The 22,351-nt window shown below is 24.4% G+C and overlaps 3 non-coding genes across 3 annotated transcripts; all 3 read left to right on the top strand.

Moving 5' to 3' along the window:
- Positions 1-5,663: 5,663 nt before the first annotated feature.
- Positions 5,664-5,782, top strand: LOC123303938. Its single transcript, XR_006536004.1, has one exon. It is a non-coding gene; the product is annotated as a 5S ribosomal RNA (ribosomal RNA).
- Positions 5,783-12,137: 6,355 nt separating this feature from the next.
- Positions 12,138-12,256, top strand: LOC123303937. Its single transcript, XR_006536003.1, has one exon. It is a non-coding gene; the product is annotated as a 5S ribosomal RNA (ribosomal RNA).
- Positions 12,257-18,616: 6,360 nt separating this feature from the next.
- LOC123303936 lies at positions 18,617-18,735 on the top strand. The gene has a single exon (XR_006536002.1). It is a non-coding gene; the product is annotated as a 5S ribosomal RNA (ribosomal RNA).
- The last annotated feature ends 3,616 nt before the right edge of the window (positions 18,736-22,351 follow it).

The following is a 22,351-nucleotide window of genomic DNA, read 5'->3' as shown; positions in this document are numbered from 1 at the left end:
GAATTTCTCGTAAAGCTACTGTACCAGGACGATATCTGTGTGGTTTTTTTACTCCACCAGTTGCTGGTGCACTTTTACGTGCAGCTTTCGTTGCTAATTGTTTTCTTGGTGCTTTACCACCAGTTGATTTACGTGCAGTTTGCTTGGTTCTAGCCATTTTCAAATAATAATGTTTTTACAAAAAAACACACAATTTTAAAAATTATATTCGACAATTTGATACTACAAAGTCAAATGTTTAAATGCGAAATAAATGTGTTGTATTTATATTTATATGAAATTTCAAAATTTTTGTTGTCATATCCTATTGGATAGCTATCAGAGTATGGACTAATCAAATTGTATAGGCGTGGCTTAAAAAATCTTTAATGCTTTATATAAAAAGGCACAATTGTACCGGCGCTCACATACATTACAATACTTGTGAGGTTAACACACGTGTTATCCGTTCGTTAAAATATTGTAAATAATTTTTTATTAAAATGACTGGCAGAGGAAAAGGTGGAAAGGGTCTTGGAAAAGGGGGTGCAAAACGTCATAGAAAAGTTTTGCGTGATAATATCCAAGGTATTACAAAACCTGCAATTCGTCGTTTAGCACGACGAGGTGGAGTAAAACGTATCTCTGGTTTAATTTATGAAGAAACACGTGGTGTACTTAAAGTATTCCTTGAAAATGTTATTCGGGATGCTGTTACATATACTGAACACGCAAAACGTAAAACAGTTACAGCTATGGATGTTGTATATGCATTAAAACGACAAGGTCGTACTTTGTATGGTTTTGGAGGTTAAGAAAATATAATAATTTACTTAAAATATTTAGTAAATTTATTAAAGAATATTTAATACATCCGATAAATTTAAACAGGCTTTCCTTTTTGGGAAGCCACTAATTTTATTTATATAAGAGTAAATAAATTTGTTAATAAATATAACATATTATATAATTTGTTTACAACAAATTATTTTGTTTATAACATACATTACCAAATATTTTTATTTATTTTTTTTTTTTTTATTGTAATATATCTGCAATAATAAATTATAATTTGTATATTATCTATTTTATTTTACAATAACTTATTGAATTTTTGAAAAAATTTTATTATAAATTAATATACTATTATATTTTTTATATATACAAGTTAAGAGTAACAAGTATCGATAGGAGATTATCGAATTTATAACTAATAAAACATTTCGCCTTAATCAAAGAAAATAAAGATTTTGCTATACCATTTTTTATACTTTCAATAAATAATTTATTATTAAATTTTTATTATTTCATTTATTTTTTAAAATTATTAAAAATATTTTTCTAATAATTATAAGCGTACATAAACAAGTAGTAAATGTAAAATGAAAATAATAAAGGTAATGTAATGCATTTGCATTACACTGATTTACGATATATATTCCGCGATATCCTTTATTATATTTAAAATTAATAATATTGATATACTAATAATAGATATATTCAAGCTATTAATATATAAAATTTTATATTAAATATGATATTAATAATTGTTTATTTTATTTTTTTGTATATATAAAAATAATTTACTCTTATTTAAAAAATTTGATGGCTCTCTTAAAAAGAGAGCCGTTTTTATATGTTGATGTATTTTTATGTTATCAATTAAATAATATTTTCGATTTATTTATTTTGAACTTGTATATTTTGTAACAGCTTTAGTACCTTCACTAACAGCGTGCTTTGCCAATTCACCAGGTAATAATAATCGAACTGCGGTTTGAATTTCCCGACTTGTGATTGTTGAACGTTTATTATAATGTGCTAAACGTGATGCTTCAGCAGCAATACGTTCAAAAATATCATTAACAAAACTGTTCATGATACTCATAGCTTTACTAGAGATACCAGTATCAGGATGCACTTGTTTTAATACTTTGTAAATGTAAATTGCATATGATTCCTTGCGCTTCCTCTTCTTTTTCTTATCACTCTTTGATATATTTTTTTGAGCTTTGCCAGCTTTTTTTGCTGCTTTTCCACTTGTTTTTGGTGGCATTGTTACAAACAATTAATATACACAGATAGTTACAGAACACCAGTCAGTATATGTATGAGCGTGTCGTGTATACAACTAGCGTATTATATACGCGAAGATGGATATAACAATAAAAATGAATACTACTCTCTGATTGGCTAAAAATAATACTATAAGGTGATTGGTTTATTTTTAAAGTTTTATATTTTATAAATATTATAAATTAAAATACCCAAATAACATTTTAAACATTTATGTTACAATCCCCGTAACGTACACATCTGTGTGATTATATTTACAAAAAAAAATATTAATTAAATAAATTTATTCGCTATGTCTGGACGAGGTAAAGGTGGTAAAGTAAAGGGAAAGGCAAAGTCAAGATCAAGCCGAGCAGGATTACAATTTCCTGTTGGAAGAATTCACAGATTATTACGAAAAGGAAATTATGCTGAACGAGTAGGTGCTGGTGCCCCAGTATATTTGGCTGCTGTTATGGAATATTTGGCTGCAGAAGTTCTCGAGTTAGCTGGTAATGCTGCCCGTGATAACAAAAAAACACGTATCATTCCACGTCATTTACAATTGGCAATTCGTAATGATGAAGAATTAAATAAATTATTATCTGGTGTAACAATTGCTCAAGGTGGTGTATTACCAAACATTCAAGCAGTGTTATTACCAAAGAAAACTGAAAAGAAAGCATAAATTAAAAACATTGCATTAATTTTTATAATAATAATACATCGATCATAGGCCTTTTAATAAAAGGCCACAAATTTATTTAAAATAAGAGTAAAAATTATTTTTATAAATAATATATTATAATATTTTTTTAAAGAATCAATTTAAATAATTATAAATTAATGATTCTTTTTTTTTTTTTCTTTTTTTATATGTTATTATGGAAATAATTCATCATATTATGATGACATTTAGGTAACATATTATAAGAATATTCATAAAATATTATCAAAATAATATTGTATTATGATGATATTTAGACAAAATATTATAAGAATATACACAAAATATTATCAAAATAATATCATTAGATAACAAAACTGTTCATGATACTCATACCTTTACTAGAGATAAAAGTATCAGGATGCACTTGTATTAATACATATTATCACAACATCACAAAATATTTTTTAAAAGGAAAAATTTTTTTAAAATTATTATAAAATTTGATTGAATTAAATTTCAATTTATTTTTTTAATAATTAAAGAAAAAAAAAAAACAAAGCATATAAACTTTCTATTGAAAATGTTATTTTAAACTAGATGGCCAAGTGAACTTCGTTACACAAACAATATATGACGTATTCGTTATTTAAATAATCAGTATCCTTTGATATTATATCAATACGTTACTCTCTTCTTTTGATACATATTAATAAAATTTCAATTTATAAGATTTTATGTCAATTATATAAATAATATTATAAATTTTCTAAATACATAAGTTAAGTAACAAAAAATTTGAATAACAAGATAAATTTATATATTATGTTTTAATACTCGATACTATAATATATCGCATCCGTTACCAATTATTCGGTATCCTTTGATTTATACACAGAATGAACTAAAAATATATATCAAATTTATTTTATTTATTTATATATTTAATATTATTATTATTATTTTATATTACAAAGTTTCTTAACGAAGCTTACAATGATTTCTCATATCGTACTTAACAAAATTATTTAGATCATATAAAATTTAAATTGTTAAAAAATTTGTATATTTATTATTATTATTATTTATTTTTATTAAAATTACATAACATAAAATTAATAATATTTTAATAATTATATAAATTAATTCTTATTTAAAATAATCTTATATTAATCTCAACAAATACTCTAATAATATATTTTGTCATAAATTTTTTTATATTTAAAATAAATATTATAATATATAAATACTTATATCAGTATAAAATTTCTTTATATAATTATGAAAAAATTAATTTAATAGTTAATTATTGATATTAATGCATAAATAAAAGTATTTTCTAATGAAATATATTTTGTCAATGTTCGATTAACACATTTCATAATAATACGTTTTCATTATTGACAAAAAAAGTTTTTCTAAAAATGAAATCTTATACTATAATATATATATTTATATATTAAATTTTTTAATTATTTATATACTAATAATTTATAATAAATCGATATTAAATAAAAAATAAAAATATATACTTTTTAAGTTTACCTTAAAAATATTATTGTTTTGTATGATTGAAATAATTAATATTAAACTATGTTTATTAATAATTGTTAATAAAAAAATTAAATATATTTTAATTTATAAAATAAATATTATTATTAAATTTATAATTTATTATTTTATATATTATAGAAATTGAAAAAATAAATCATGTTTACTACGACAGTAAATTAGAAATACTATTTAATTTTTATGTGTTTTCTACATGGTACTTTGACTTACATAGGGACTTATATTATTGTGAATAATGATATAATTGAAAACCTTTATTTTTTATTTGATAGAATTATTATATTTTATCATTTAAATATTTATAATAAATACATTATTTTTATAAAGTAAAAAAATATGGCCGAAGAAAATTCTACAGCTGTTGCAGCAACTGCGGTTACTGCTGCTTCTACAACACCAACAAAAAAAGCAACAGCTTCTGGTGCTAAACGTACAAAACAACATTCAAAACCAACACATCCACGTACATCAGAAATGGTTGTTAACGCAATTAAAAATTTAAAAGAACGTGGTGGTTCATCATTACAAGCAATTAAAAAATATTTAGCTGCAAATTATAAAGTGGATTCTGATAAAATTTCACCATTTATTAAAAAATATTTAAAAGCTGCTGTAACTGAGGGAGCCTTGGTACAAACTAAAGGTAAAGGTGCATCTGGTTCATTCAAATTGGCTGCTTCCGCTTCATCTAATTCTTCAGCTAAATCAAAAGTATCCAAAAAAGAAAGTGGAGCAAAAGGTTCAGCAAAGAGTGCTAAAAGTAAACGGGCACCAAAAGAAAAGAAAGCCACAACTACATCATTGGCAGCCAAAAAGCCTAAAGCAAAAAAAGCGACTCCATCATCATCAACTGCTGCTAAAAAAGTTACTGCAAAATCATCAGCGGCATCAAAAAAAGCACCAGTTAAAGCAAAACCAGCAAAAAGTACAAAATCCGCTGCCAAAAGTAGCCCTGCTCGTAAACCGAAAGCACCAAAAGCTAAGAAAGCTTCTGTTGCCAAATCATCTCCTACAAAAATTAAAAAAGCAGCACCAAAAAAGAAATGATCTGTTACTTTAATAATATATTGAAATATTTCATTATTTTTGCTAAAAAATGAAAATAACATAGGCCTTAATACAGGCCACAAATTAATATTTGATAAGAGTAAATTATTTTTTGTATAAATATTTTATAAAATAATAGTTAAGAAACATTTGCCACAGTCAGTACCACGGATGGGTGGCCACTTGAGAATACTGTGTGCGGTTGCATTTTTATTTAAAATATATGGTATAATAAATAAGTATATATTTAAATTGATTACTTCATTGAAAATTTTAATAATATACTTTAATATTAATGATATTTATGAAAAATATATATTTGTAAAAATTTTCATTTATTACTGGCAACAGCCATACCACGTTGAAAACACCGGTTCTCGTCCGATCACCGAAGTTAAGCAACATTGGGCACAGTCAGTACTTGGATGGGTGACCGCTTGGGAACACTGTGTGCGGTTGCCTTTTTATATTAAAAATATAAATTATTTTTCTTCTTTTCTTTTTTTTTACACACCATATATAAATATATGTTATTTAGAAATGTAAACCTTTTATATTATTCGTCAACAAATAAATATTATTTTTTGTATAAAATTTTATTGCATTTATAACTCATATCATGGTTACTTTAAAGCGAGAAGTTTTTTTAATATTTCAAATGAATATAAAATAATATAAATTTTATGAAATTTATTTATTTTTAGAAATAGCAATCGCTTATAATTATAACAAAATTTTAATAATGTTTAATTTTATTTCAATAATTTATATATATATATATATATATATATTTTTTAATAAAAATAATATACTCTTATTTAATAATATATGTTGGTCCTATATATAGGACCGAAAATATTTCTTATTTGTTTTTTTTTTTTTTAAATTGTCATTTAAAACGCTTATGCACGTTCTCCACGAATACGTCTTGCCAATTGTATATCCTTAGGCATAATTGTAACACGCTTTGCATGAATTGCGCATAAATTGGTATCTTCAAATAAACCTACTAAATAGGCTTCACTAGCTTCTTGTAATGCCATAACAGCTGAACTTTGGAAACGTAAATCGGTTTTAAAATCTTGTGCAATTTCACGTACTAAACGTTGGAATGGTAATTTACGAATTAACAATTCAGTACTTTTTTGATAACGACGAATTTCTCGTAAAGCTACTGTACCAGGACGATATCTGTGTGGTTTTTTTACTCCACCAGTTGCTGGTGCACTTTTACGTGCAGCTTTCGTTGCTAATTGTTTTCTTGGTGCTTTACCACCAGTTGATTTACGTGCAGTTTGCTTGGTTCTAGCCATTTTCAAATAATAATGTTTTTACAAAAAAACACACAATTTTAAAAATTATATTCGACAATTTGATACTACAAAGTCAAATGTTTAAATGCGAAATAAATGTGTTGTATTTATATTTATATGAAATTTCAAAATTTTTGTTGTCATATCCTATTGGATAGCTATCAGAGTATGGACTAATCAAATTGTATAGGCGTGGCTTAAAAAATCTTTAATGCTTTATATAAAAAGGCACAATTGTACCGGCGCTCACATACATTACAATACTTGTGAGGTTAACACACGTGTTATCCGTTCGTTAAAATATTGTAAATAATTTTTTATTAAAATGACTGGCAGAGGAAAAGGTGGAAAGGGTCTTGGAAAAGGGGGTGCAAAACGTCATAGAAAAGTTTTGCGTGATAATATCCAAGGTATTACAAAACCTGCAATTCGTCGTTTAGCACGACGAGGTGGAGTAAAACGTATCTCTGGTTTAATTTATGAAGAAACACGTGGTGTACTTAAAGTATTCCTTGAAAATGTTATTCGGGATGCTGTTACATATACTGAACACGCAAAACGTAAAACAGTTACAGCTATGGATGTTGTATATGCATTAAAACGACAAGGTCGTACTTTGTATGGTTTTGGAGGTTAAGAAAATATAATAATTTACTTAAAATATTTAGTAAATTTATTAAAGAATATTTAATACATCCGATAAATTTAAACAGGCTTTCCTTTTTGGGAAGCCACTAATTTTATTTATATAAGAGTAAATAAATTTGTTAATAAATATAACATATTATATAATTTGTTTACAACAAATTATTTTGTTTATAACATACATTACCAAATATTTTTATTTATTTTTTTTTTTTTTATTGTAATATATCTGCAATAATAAATTATAATTTGTATATTATCTATTTTATTTTACAATAACTTATTGAATTTTTGAAAAAATTTTATTATAAATTAATATACTATTATATTTTTTATATATACAAGTTAAGAGTAACAAGTATCGATAGGAGATTATCGAATTTATAACTAATAAAACATTTCGCCTTAATCAAAGAAAATAAAGATTTTGCTATACCATTTTTTATACTTTCAATAAATAATTTATTATTAAATTTTTATTATTTCATTTATTTTTTAAAATTATTAAAAATATTTTTCTAATAATTATAAGCGTACATAAACAAGTAGTAAATGTAAAATGAAAATAATAAAGGTAATGTAATGCATTTGCATTACACTGATTTACGATATATATTCCGCGATATCCTTTATTATATTTAAAATTAATAATATTGATATACTAATAATAGATATATTCAAGCTATTAATATATAAAATTTTATATTAAATATGATATTAATAATTGTTTATTTTATTTTTTTGTATATATAAAAATAATTTACTCTTATTTAAAAAATTTGATGGCTCTCTTAAAAAGAGAGCCGTTTTTATATGTTGATGTATTTTTATGTTATCAATTAAATAATATTTTCGATTTATTTATTTTGAACTTGTATATTTTGTAACAGCTTTAGTACCTTCACTAACAGCGTGCTTTGCCAATTCACCAGGTAATAATAATCGAACTGCGGTTTGAATTTCCCGACTTGTGATTGTTGAACGTTTATTATAATGTGCTAAACGTGATGCTTCAGCAGCAATACGTTCAAAAATATCATTAACAAAACTGTTCATGATACTCATAGCTTTACTAGAGATACCAGTATCAGGATGCACTTGTTTTAATACTTTGTAAATGTAAATTGCATATGATTCCTTGCGCTTCCTCTTCTTTTTCTTATCACTCTTTGATATATTTTTTTGAGCTTTGCCAGCTTTTTTTGCTGCTTTTCCACTTGTTTTTGGTGGCATTGTTACAAACAATTAATATACACAGATAGTTACAGAACACCAGTCAGTATATGTATGAGCGTGTCGTGTATACAACTAGCGTATTATATACGCGAAGATGGATATAACAATAAAAATGAATACTACTCTCTGATTGGCTAAAAATAATACTATAAGGTGATTGGTTTATTTTTAAAGTTTTATATTTTATAAATATTATAAATTAAAATACCCAAATAACATTTTAAACATTTATGTTACAATCCCCGTAACGTACACATCTGTGTGATTATATTTACAAAAAAAAATATTAATTAAATAAATTTATTCGCTATGTCTGGACGAGGTAAAGGTGGTAAAGTAAAGGGAAAGGCAAAGTCAAGATCAAGCCGAGCAGGATTACAATTTCCTGTTGGAAGAATTCACAGATTATTACGAAAAGGAAATTATGCTGAACGAGTAGGTGCTGGTGCCCCAGTATATTTGGCTGCTGTTATGGAATATTTGGCTGCAGAAGTTCTCGAGTTAGCTGGTAATGCTGCCCGTGATAACAAAAAAACACGTATCATTCCACGTCATTTACAATTGGCAATTCGTAATGATGAAGAATTAAATAAATTATTATCTGGTGTAACAATTGCTCAAGGTGGTGTATTACCAAACATTCAAGCAGTGTTATTACCAAAGAAAACTGAAAAGAAAGCATAAATTAAAAACATTGCATTAATTTTTATAATAATAATACATCGATCATAGGCCTTTTAATAAAAGGCCACAAATTTATTTAAAATAAGAGTAAAAATTATTTTTATAAATAATATATTATAATATTTTTTTAAAGAATCAATTTAAATAATTATAAATTAATGATTCTTTTTTTTTTTTTCTTTTTTTATATGTTATTATGGAAATAATTCATCATATTATGATGACATTTAGGTAACATATTATAAGAATATTCATAAAATATTATCAAAATAATATTGTATTATGATGATATTTAGACAAAATATTATAAGAATATACACAAAATATTATCAAAATAATATCATTAGATAACAAAACTGTTCATGATACTCATACCTTTACTAGAGATAAAAGTATCAGGATGCACTTGTATTAATACATATTATCACAACATCACAAAATATTTTTTAAAAGGAAAAATTTTTTTAAAATTATTATAAAATTTGATTGAATTAAATTTCAATTTATTTTTTTAATAATTAAAGAAAAAAAAAAAACAAAGCATATAAACTTTCTATTGAAAATGTTATTTTAAACTAGATGGCCAAGTGAACTTCGTTACACAAACAATATATGACGTATTCGTTATTTAAATAATCAGTATCCTTTGATATTATATCAATACGTTACTCTCTTCTTTTGATACATATTAATAAAATTTCAATTTATAAGATTTTATGTCAATTATATAAATAATATTATAAATTTTCTAAATACATAAGTTAAGTAACAAAAAATTTGAATAACAAGATAAATTTATATATTATGTTTTAATACTCGATACTATAATATATCGCATCCGTTACCAATTATTCGGTATCCTTTGATTTATACACAGAATGAACTAAAAATATATATCAAATTTATTTTATTTATTTATATATTTAATATTATTATTATTATTTTATATTACAAAGTTTCTTAACGAAGCTTACAATGATTTCTCATATCGTACTTAACAAAATTATTTAGATCATATAAAATTTAAATTGTTAAAAAATTTGTATATTTATTATTATTATTATTTATTTTTATTAAAATTACATAACATAAAATTAATAATATTTTAATAATTATATAAATTAATTCTTATTTAAAATAATCTTATATTAATCTCAACAAATACTCTAATAATATATTTTGTCATAAATTTTTTTATATTTAAAATAAATATTATAATATATAAATACTTATATCAGTATAAAATTTCTTTATATAATTATGAAAAAATTAATTTAATAGTTAATTATTGATATTAATGCATAAATAAAAGTATTTTCTAATGAAATATATTTTGTCAATGTTCGATTAACACATTTCATAATAATACGTTTTCATTATTGACAAAAAAAGTTTTTCTAAAAATGAAATCTTATACTATAATATATATATTTATATATTAAATTTTTTAATTATTTATATACTAATAATTTATAATAAATCGATATTAAATAAAAAATAAAAATATATACTTTTTAAGTTTACCTTAAAAATATTATTGTTTTGTATGATTGAAATAATTAATATTAAACTATGTTTATTAATAATTGTTAATAAAAAAATTAAATATATTTTAATTTATAAAATAAATATTATTATTAAATTTATAATTTATTATTTTATATATTATAGAAATTGAAAAAATAAATCATGTTTACTACGACAGTAAATTAGAAATACTATTTAATTTTTATGTGTTTTCTACATGGTACTTTGACTTACATAGGGACTTATATTATTGTGAATAATGATATAATTGAAAACCTTTATTTTTTATTTGATAGAATTATTATATTTTATCATTTAAATATTTATAATAAATACATTATTTTTATAAAGTAAAAAAATATGGCCGAAGAAAATTCTACAGCTGTTGCAGCAACTGCGGTTACTGCTGCTTCTACAACACCAACAAAAAAAGCAACAGCTTCTGGTGCTAAACGTACAAAACAACATTCAAAACCAACACATCCACGTACATCAGAAATGGTTGTTAACGCAATTAAAAATTTAAAAGAACGTGGTGGTTCATCATTACAAGCAATTAAAAAATATTTAGCTGCAAATTATAAAGTGGATTCTGATAAAATTTCACCATTTATTAAAAAATATTTAAAAGCTGCTGTAACTGAGGGAGCCTTGGTACAAACTAAAGGTAAAGGTGCATCTGGTTCATTCAAATTGGCTGCTTCCGCTTCATCTAATTCTTCAGCTAAATCAAAAGTATCCAAAAAAGAAAGTGGAGCAAAAGGTTCAGCAAAGAGTGCTAAAAGTAAACGGGCACCAAAAGAAAAGAAAGCCACAACTACATCATTGGCAGCCAAAAAGCCTAAAGCAAAAAAAGCGACTCCATCATCATCAACTGCTGCTAAAAAAGTTACTGCAAAATCATCAGCGGCATCAAAAAAAGCACCAGTTAAAGCAAAACCAGCAAAAAGTACAAAATCCGCTGCCAAAAGTAGCCCTGCTCGTAAACCGAAAGCACCAAAAGCTAAGAAAGCTTCTGTTGCCAAATCATCTCCTACAAAAATTAAAAAAGCAGCACCAAAAAAGAAATGATCTGTTACTTTAATAATATTGAAATATTTCATTATTTTTGCTAAAAAATGAAAATAACATAGGCCTTAATACAGGCCACAAATTAATATTTGATAAGAGTAAATTATTTTTTGTATAAATATTTTATAAAATAATAGTTAAGAAACATTTGCCACAGTCAGTACCACGGATGGGTGGCCACTTGAGAATACTGTGTGCGGTTGCATTTTTATTTAAAATATATGGTATAATAAATAAGTATATATTTAAATTGATTACTTCATTGAAAATTTTAATAATATACTTTAATATTAATGATATTTATGAAAAATATATATTTGTAAAAATTTTCATTTATTACTGGCAACAGCCATACCACGTTGAAAACACCGGTTCTCGTCCGATCACCGAAGTTAAGCAACATTGGGCACAGTCAGTACTTGGATGGGTGACCGCTTGGGAACACTGTGTGCGGTTGCCTTTTTATATTAAAAATATAAATTATTTTTCTTCTTTTCTTTTTTTTTACACACCATATATAAATATATGTTATTTAGAAATGTAAACCTTTTATATTATTCGTCAACAAATAAATATTATTTTTTGTATAAAATTTTATTGCATTTATAACTCATATCATGGTTACTTTAAAGCGAGAAGTTTTTTTAATATTTCAAATGAATATAAAATAATATAAATTTTATGAAATTTATTTATTTTTAGAAATAGCAATCGCTTATAATTATAACAAAATTTTAATAATGTTTAATTTTATTTCAATAATTTATATATATATATATATATATATATATTTTTTAATAAAAATAATATACTCTTATTTAATAATATATGTTGGTCCTATATATAGGACCGAAAATATTTCTTATTTGTTTTTTTTTTTTTTAAATTGTCATTTAAAACGCTTATGCACGTTCTCCACGAATACGTCTTGCCAATTGTATATCCTTAGGCATAATTGTAACACGCTTTGCATGAATTGCGCATAAATTGGTATCTTCAAATAAACCTACTAAATAGGCTTCACTAGCTTCTTGTAATGCCATAACAGCTGAACTTTGGAAACGTAAATCGGTTTTAAAATCTTGTGCAATTTCACGTACTAAACGTTGGAATGGTAATTTACGAATTAACAATTCAGTACTTTTTTGATAACGACGAATTTCTCGTAAAGCTACTGTACCAGGACGATATCTGTGTGGTTTTTTTACTCCACCAGTTGCTGGTGCACTTTTACGTGCAGCTTTCGTTGCTAATTGTTTTCTTGGTGCTTTACCACCAGTTGATTTACGTGCAGTTTGCTTGGTTCTAGCCATTTTCAAATAATAATGTTTTTACAAAAAAACACACAATTTTAAAAATTATATTCGACAATTTGATACTACAAAGTCAAATGTTTAAATGCGAAATAAATGTGTTGTATTTATATTTATATGAAATTTCAAAATTTTTGTTGTCATATCCTATTGGATAGCTATCAGAGTATGGACTAATCAAATTGTATAGGCGTGGCTTAAAAAATCTTTAATGCTTTATATAAAAAGGCACAATTGTACCGGCGCTCACATACATTACAATACTTGTGAGGTTAACACACGTGTTATCCGTTCGTTAAAATATTGTAAATAATTTTTTATTAAAATGACTGGCAGAGGAAAAGGTGGAAAGGGTCTTGGAAAAGGGGGTGCAAAACGTCATAGAAAAGTTTTGCGTGATAATATCCAAGGTATTACAAAACCTGCAATTCGTCGTTTAGCACGACGAGGTGGAGTAAAACGTATCTCTGGTTTAATTTATGAAGAAACACGTGGTGTACTTAAAGTATTCCTTGAAAATGTTATTCGGGATGCTGTTACATATACTGAACACGCAAAACGTAAAACAGTTACAGCTATGGATGTTGTATATGCATTAAAACGACAAGGTCGTACTTTGTATGGTTTTGGAGGTTAAGAAAATATAATAATTTACTTAAAATATTTAGTAAATTTATTAAAGAATATTTAATACATCCGATAAATTTAAACAGGCTTTCCTTTTTGGGAAGCCACTAATTTTATTTATATAAGAGTAAATAAATTTGTTAATAAATATAACATATTATATAATTTGTTTACAACAAATTATTTTGTTTATAACATACATTACCAAATATTTTTATTTATTTTTTTTTTTTTTATTGTAATATATCTGCAATAATAAATTATAATTTGTATATTATCTATTTTATTTTACAATAACTTATTGAATTTTTGAAAAAATTTTATTATAAATTAATATACTATTATATTTTTTATATATACAAGTTAAGAGTAACAAGTATCGATAGGAGATTATCGAATTTATAACTAATAAAACATTTCGCCTTAATCAAAGAAAATAAAGATTTTGCTATACCATTTTTTATACTTTCAATAAATAATTTATTATTAAATTTTTATTATTTCATTTATTTTTTAAAATTATTAAAAATATTTTTCTAATAATTATAAGCGTACATAAACAAGTAGTAAATGTAAAATGAAAATAATAAAGGTAATGTAATGCATTTGCATTACACTGATTTACGATATATATTCCGCGATATCCTTTATTATATTTAAAATTAATAATATTGATATACTAATAATAGATATATTCAAGCTATTAATATATAAAATTTTATATTAAATATGATATTAATAATTGTTTATTTTATTTTTTTGTATATATAAAAATAATTTACTCTTATTTAAAAAATTTGATGGCTCTCTTAAAAAGAGAGCCGTTTTTATATGTTGATGTATTTTTATGTTATCAATTAAATAATATTTTCGATTTATTTATTTTGAACTTGTATATTTTGTAACAGCTTTAGTACCTTCACTAACAGCGTGCTTTGCCAATTCACCAGGTAATAATAATCGAACTGCGGTTTGAATTTCCCGACTTGTGATTGTTGAACGTTTATTATAATGTGCTAAACGTGATGCTTCAGCAGCAATACGTTCAAAAATATCATTAACAAAACTGTTCATGATACTCATAGCTTTACTAGAGATACCAGTATCAGGATGCACTTGTTTTAATACTTTGTAAATGTAAATTGCATATGATTCCTTGCGCTTCCTCTTCTTTTTCTTATCACTCTTTGATATATTTTTTTGAGCTTTGCCAGCTTTTTTTGCTGCTTTTCCACTTGTTTTTGGTGGCATTGTTACAAACAATTAATATACACAGATAGTTACAGAACACCAGTCAGTATATGTATGAGCGTGTCGTGTATACAACTAGCGTATTATATACGCGAAGATGGATATAACAATAAAAATGAATACTACTCTCTGATTGGCTAAAAATAATACTATAAGGTGATTGGTTTATTTTTAAAGTTTTATATTTTATAAATATTATAAATTAAAATACCCAAATAACATTTTAAACATTTATGTTACAATCCCCGTAACGTACACATCTGTGTGATTATATTTACAAAAAAAAATATTAATTAAATAAATTTATTCGCTATGTCTGGACGAGGTAAAGGTGGTAAAGTAAAGGGAAAGGCAAAGTCAAGATCAAGCCGAGCAGGATTACAATTTCCTGTTGGAAGAATTCACAGATTATTACGAAAAGGAAATTATGCTGAACGAGTAGGTGCTGGTGCCCCAGTATATTTGGCTGCTGTTATGGAATATTTGGCTGCAGAAGTTCTCGAGTTAGCTGGTAATGCTGCCCGTGATAACAAAAAAACACGTATCATTCCACGTCATTTACAATTGGCAATTCGTAATGATGAAGAATTAAATAAATTATTATCTGGTGTAACAATTGCTCAAGGTGGTGTATTACCAAACATTCAAGCAGTGTTATTACCAAAGAAAACTGAAAAGAAAGCATAAATTAAAAACATTGCATTAATTTTTATAATAATAATACATCGATCATAGGCCTTTTAATAAAAGGCCACAAATTTATTTAAAATAAGAGTAAAAATTATTTTTATAAATAATATATTATAATATTTTTTTAAAGAATCAATTTAAATAATTATAAATTAATGATTCTTTTTTTTTTTTTCTTTTTTTATATGTTATTATGGAAATAATTCATCATATTATGATGACATTTAGGTAACATATTATAAGAATATTCATAAAATATTATCAAAATAATATTGTATTATGATGATATTTAGACAAAATATTATAAGAATATACACAAAATATTATCAAAATAATATCATTAGATAACAAAACTGTTCATGATACTCATACCTTTACTAGAGATAAAAGTATCAGGATGCACTTGTATTAATACATATTATCACAACATCACAAAATATTTTTTAAAAGGAAAAATTTTTTTAAAATTATTATAAAATTTGATTGAATTAAATTTCAATTTATTTTTTTAATAATTAAAGAAAAAAAAAAAACAAAGCATATAAACTTTCTATTGAAAATGTTATTTTAAACTAGATGGCCAAGTGAACTTCGTTACACAAACAATATATGACGTATTCGTTATTTAAATAATCAGTATCCTTTGATATTATATCAATACGTTACTCTCTTCTTTTGATACATATTAATAAAATTTCAATTTATAAGATTTTATGTCAATTATATAAATAATATTATAAATTTTCTAAATACATAAGTTAAGTAACAAAAAATTTGAATAACAAGATAAATTTATATATTATGTTTTAATACTCGATACTATAATATATCGCATCCGTTACCAATTATTCGGTATCCTTTGATTTATACACAGAATGAACTAAAAATATATATCAAATTTATTTTATTTATTTATATATTTAATATTATTATTATTATTTTATATTACAAAGTTTCTTAACGAAGCTTACAATGATTTCTCATATCGTACTTAACAAAATTATTTAGATCATATAAAATTTAAATTGTTAAAAAATTTGTATATTTATTATTATTATTATTTATTTTTATTAAAATTACATAACATAAAATTAATAATATTTTAATAATTATATAAATTAATTCTTATTTAAAATAATCTTATATTAATCTCAACAAATACTCTAATAATATATTTTGTCATAAATTTTTTTATATTTAAAATAAATATTATAATATATAAATACTTATATCAGTATAAAATTTCTTTATATAATTATGAAAAAATTAATTTAATAGTTAATTATTGATATTAATGCATAAATAAAAGTATTTTCTAATGAAATATATTTTGTCAATGTTCGATTAACACATTTCATAATAATACGTTTTCATTATTGACAAAAAAAGTTTTTCTAAAAATGAAATCTTATACTATAATATATATATTTATATATTAAATTTTTTAATTATTTATATACTAATAATTTATAATAAATCGATATTAAATAAAAAATAAAAATATATACTTTTTTAAGTTTACCTTAAAAATATTATTGTTTTGTATGATTGAAATAATTAATATTAAACTATGTTTATTAATAATTGTTAATAAAAAAATTAAATATATTTTAATTTATAAAATAAATATTATTATTAAATTTATAATTTATTATTTTATATATTATAGAAATTGAAAAAATAAATCATGTTTACTACGACAGTAAATTAGAAATACTATTTAATTTTTATGTGTTTTCTACATGGTACTTTGACTTACATAGGGACTTATATTATTGTGAATAATGATATAATTGAAAACCTTTATTTTTTATTTGATAGAATTATTATATTTTATCATTTAAATATTTATAATAAATACATTATTTTTATAAAGTAAAAAAATATGGCCGAAGAAAATTCTACAGCTGTTGCAGCAACTGCGGTTACTGCTGCTTCTACAACACCAACAAAAAAAGCAACAGCTTCTGGTGCTAAACGTACAAAACAACATTCAAAACCAACACATCCACGTACATCAGAAATGGTTGTTAACGCAATTAAAAATTTAAAAGAACGTGGTGGTTCATCATTACAAGCAATTAAAAAATATTTAGCTGCAAATTATAAAGTGGATTCTGATAAAATTTCACCATTTATTAAAAAATATTTAAAAGCTGCTGTAACTGAGGGAGCCTTGGTACAAACTAAAGGTAAAGGTGCATCTGGTTCATTCAAATTGGCTGCTTCCGCTTCATCTAATTCTTCAGCTAAATCAAAAGTATCCAAAAAAGAAAGTGGAGCAAAAGGTTCAGCAAAGAGTGCTAAAAGTAAACGGGCACCAAAAGAAAAGAAAGCCACAACTACATCATTGGCAGCCAAAAAGCCTAAAGCAAAAAAAGCGACTCCATCATCATCAACTGCTGCTAAAAAAGTTACTGCAAAATCATCAGCGGCATCAAAAAAAGCACCAGTTAAAGCAAAACCAGCAAAAAGTACAAAATCCGCTGCCAAAAGTAGCCCTGCTCGTAAACCGAAAGCACCAAAAGCTAAGAAAGCTTCTGTTGCCAAATCATCTCCTACAAAAATTAAAAAAGCAGCACCAAAAAAGAAATGATCTGTTACTTTAATAATATATTGAAATATTTCATTATTTTTGCTAAAAAATGAAAATAACATAGGCCTTAATACAGGCCACAAATTAATATTTGATAAGAGTAAATTATTTTTTGTATAAATATTTTATAAAATAATAGTTAAGAAACATTTGCCACAGTCAGTACCACGGATGGGTGGCCACTTGAGAATACTGTGTGCGGTTGCATTTTTATTTAAAATATATGGTATAATAAATAAGTATATATTTAAATTGATTACTTCATTGAAAATTTTAATAATATACTTTAATATTAATGATATTTATGAAAAATATATATTTGTAAAAATTTTCATTTATTACTGGCAACAGCCATACCACGTTGAAAACACCGGTTCTCGTCCGATCACCGAAGTTAAGCAACATTGGGCACAGTCAGTACTTGGATGGGTGACCGCTTGGGAACACTGTGTGCGGTTGCCTTTTTATATTAAAAATATAAATTATTTTTCTTCTTTTCTTTTTTTTTACACACCATATATAAATATATGTTATTTAGAAATGTAAACCTTTTATATTATTCGTCAACAAATAAATATTATTTTTTGTATAAAATTTTATTGCATTTATAACTCATATCATGGTTACTTTAAAGCGAGAAGTTTTTTTAATATTTCAAATGAATATAAAATAATATAAATTTTATGAAATTTATTTATTTTTAGAAATAGCAATCGCTTATAATTATAACAAAATTTTAATAATGTTTAATTTTATTTCAATAATTTATATATATATATATATATATATATTTTTTAATAAAAATAATATACTCTTATTTAATAATATATGTTGGTCCTATATATAGGACCGAAAATATTTCTTATTTGTTTTTTTTTTTTTTTAATTGTCATTTAAAACGCTTATGCACGTTCTCCACGAATACGTCTTGCCAATTGTATATCCTTAGGCATAATTGTAACACGCTTTGCATGAATTGCGCATAAATTGGTATCTTCAAATAAACCTACTAAATAGGCTTCACTAGCTTCTTGTAATGCCATAACAGCTGAACTTTGGAAACGTAAATCGGTTTTAAAATCTTGTGCAATTTCACGTACTAAACGTTGGAATGGTAATTTACGAATTAACAATTCAGTACTTTTTTGATAACGACGAATTTCTCGTAAAGCTACTGTACCAGGACGATATCTGTGTGGTTTTTTTACTCCACCAGTTGCTGGTGCACTTTTACGTGCAGCTTTCGTTGCTAATTGTTTTCTTGGTGCTTTACCACCAGTTGATTTACGTGCAGTTTGCTTGGTTCTAGCCATTTTCAAATAATAATGTTTTTACAAAAAAACACACAATTTTAAAAATTATATTCGACAATTTGATACTACAAAGTCAAATGTTTAAATGCGAAATAAATGTGTTGTATTTATATTTATATGAAATTTCAAAATTTTTGTTGTCATATCCTATTGGATAGCTATCAGAGTATGGACTAATCAAATTGTATAGGCGTGGCTTAAAAAATCTTTAATGCTTTATATAAAAAGGCACAATTGTACCGGCGCTCACATACATTACAATACTTGTGAGGTTAACACACGTGTTATCCGTTCGTTAAAATATTGTAAATAATTTTTTATTAAAATGACTGGCAGAGGAAAAGGTGGAAAGGGTCTTGGAAAAGGGGGTGCAAAACGTCATAGAAAAGTTTTGCGTGATAATATCCAAGGTATTACAAAACCTGCAATTCGTCGTTTAGCACGACGAGGTGGAGTAAAACGTATCTCTGGTTTAATTTATGAAGAAACACGTGGTGTACTTAAAGTATTCCTTGAAAATGTTATTCGGGATGCTGTTACATATACTGAACACGCAAAACGTAAAACAGTTACAGCTATGGATGTTGTATATGCATTAAAACGACAAGGTCGTACTTTGTATGGTTTTGGAGGTTAAGAAAATATAATAATTTACTTAAAATATTTAGTAAATTTATTAAAGAATATTTAATACATCCGATAAATTTAAACAGGCTTTCCTTTTTGGGAAGCCACTAATTTTATTTATATAAGAGTAAATAAATTTGTTAATAAATATAACATATTATATAATTTGTTTACAACAAATTATTTTGTTTATAACATACATTACCAAATATTTTTATTTATTTTTTTTTTTTTTATTGTAATATATCTGCAATAATAAATTATAATTTGTATATTATCTATTTTATTTTACAATAACTTATTGAATTTTTGAAAAAATTTTATTATAAATTAATATACTATTATATTTTTTATATATACAAGTTAAGAGTAACAAGTATCGATAGGAGATTATCGAATTTATAACTAATAAAACATTTCGCCTTAATCAAAGAAAATAAAGATTTTGCTATACCATTTTTTATACTTTCAATAAATAATTTATTATTAAATTTTTATTATTTCATTTATTTTTTAAAATTATTAAAAATATTTTTCTAATAATTATAAGCGTACATAAACAAGTAGTAAATGTAAAATGAAAATAATAAAGGTAATGTAATGCATTTGCATTACACTGATTTACGATATATATTCCGCGATATCCTTTATTATATTTAAAATTAATAATATTGATATACTAATAATAGATATATTCAAGCTATTAATATATAAAATTTTATATTAAATATGATATTAATAATTGTTTATTTTATTTTTTTGTATATATAAAAATAATTTACTCTTATTTAAAAAATTTGATGGCTCTCTTAAAAAGAGAGCCGTTTTTATATGTTGATGTATTTTTATGTTATCAATTAAATAATATTTTCGATTTATTTATTTTGAACTTGTATATTTTGTAACAGCTTTAGTACCTTCACTAACAGCGTGCTTTGCCAATTCACCAGGTAATAATAATCGAACTGCGGTTTGAATTTCCCGACTTGTGATTGTTGAACGTTTATTATAATGTGCTAAACGTGATGCTTCAGCAGCAATACGTTCAAAAATATCATTAACAAAACTGTTCATGATACTCATAGCTTTACTAGAGATACCAGTATCAGGATGCACTTGTTTTAATACTTTGTAAATGTAAATTGCATATGATTCCTTGCGCTTCCTCTTCTTTTTCTTATCACTCTTTGATATATTTTTTTGAGCTTTGCCAGCTTTTTTTGCTGCTTTTCCACTTGTTTTTGGTGGCATTGTTACAAACAATTAATATACACAGATAGTTACAGAACACCAGTCAGTATATGTATGAGCGTGTCGTGTATACAACTAGCGTATTATATACGCGAAGATGGATATAACAATAAAAATGAATACTACTCTCTGATTGGCTAAAAATAATACTATAAGGTGATTGGTTTATTTTTAAAGTTTTATATTTTATAAATATTATAAATTAAAATACCCAAATAACATTTTAAACATTTATGTTACAATCCCCGTAACGTACACATCTGTGTGATTATATTTACAAAAAAAAATATTAATTAAATAAATTTATTCGCTATGTCTGGACGAGGTAAAGGTGGTAAAGTAAAGGGAAAGGCAAAGTCAAGATCAAGCCGAGCAGGATTACAATTTCCTGTTGGAAGAATTCACAGATTATTACGAAAAGGAAATTATGCTGAACGAGTAGGTGCTGGTGCCCCAGTATATTTGGCTGCTGTTATGGAATATTTGGCTGCAGAAGTTCTCGAGTTAGCTGGTAATGCTGCCCGTGATAACAAAAAAACACGTATCATTCCACGTCATTTACAATTGGCAATTCGTAATGATGAAGAATTAAATAAATTATTATCTGGTGTAACAATTGCTCAAGGTGGTGTATTACCAAACATTCAAGCAGTGTTATTACCAAAGAAAACTGAAAAGAAAGCATAAATTAAAAACATTGCATTAATTTTTATAATAATAATACATCGATCATAGGCCTTTTAATAAAAGGCCACAAATTTATTTAAAATAAGAGTAAAAATTATTTTTATAAATAATATATTATAATATTTTTTTAAAGAATCAATTTAAATAATTATAAATTAATGATTCTTTTTTTTTTTTTCTTTTTTTATATGTTATTATGG

This window comes from Chrysoperla carnea (assembly GCF_905475395.1).
Source record: "Chrysoperla carnea chromosome X unlocalized genomic scaffold, inChrCarn1.1 SUPER_X_unloc_162, whole genome shotgun sequence".
Classification (NCBI taxonomy): Eukaryota; Metazoa; Arthropoda; class Insecta; order Neuroptera; family Chrysopidae; genus Chrysoperla; species Chrysoperla carnea.
This window is presented reverse-complemented; position numbering and strand designations above follow the sequence as displayed.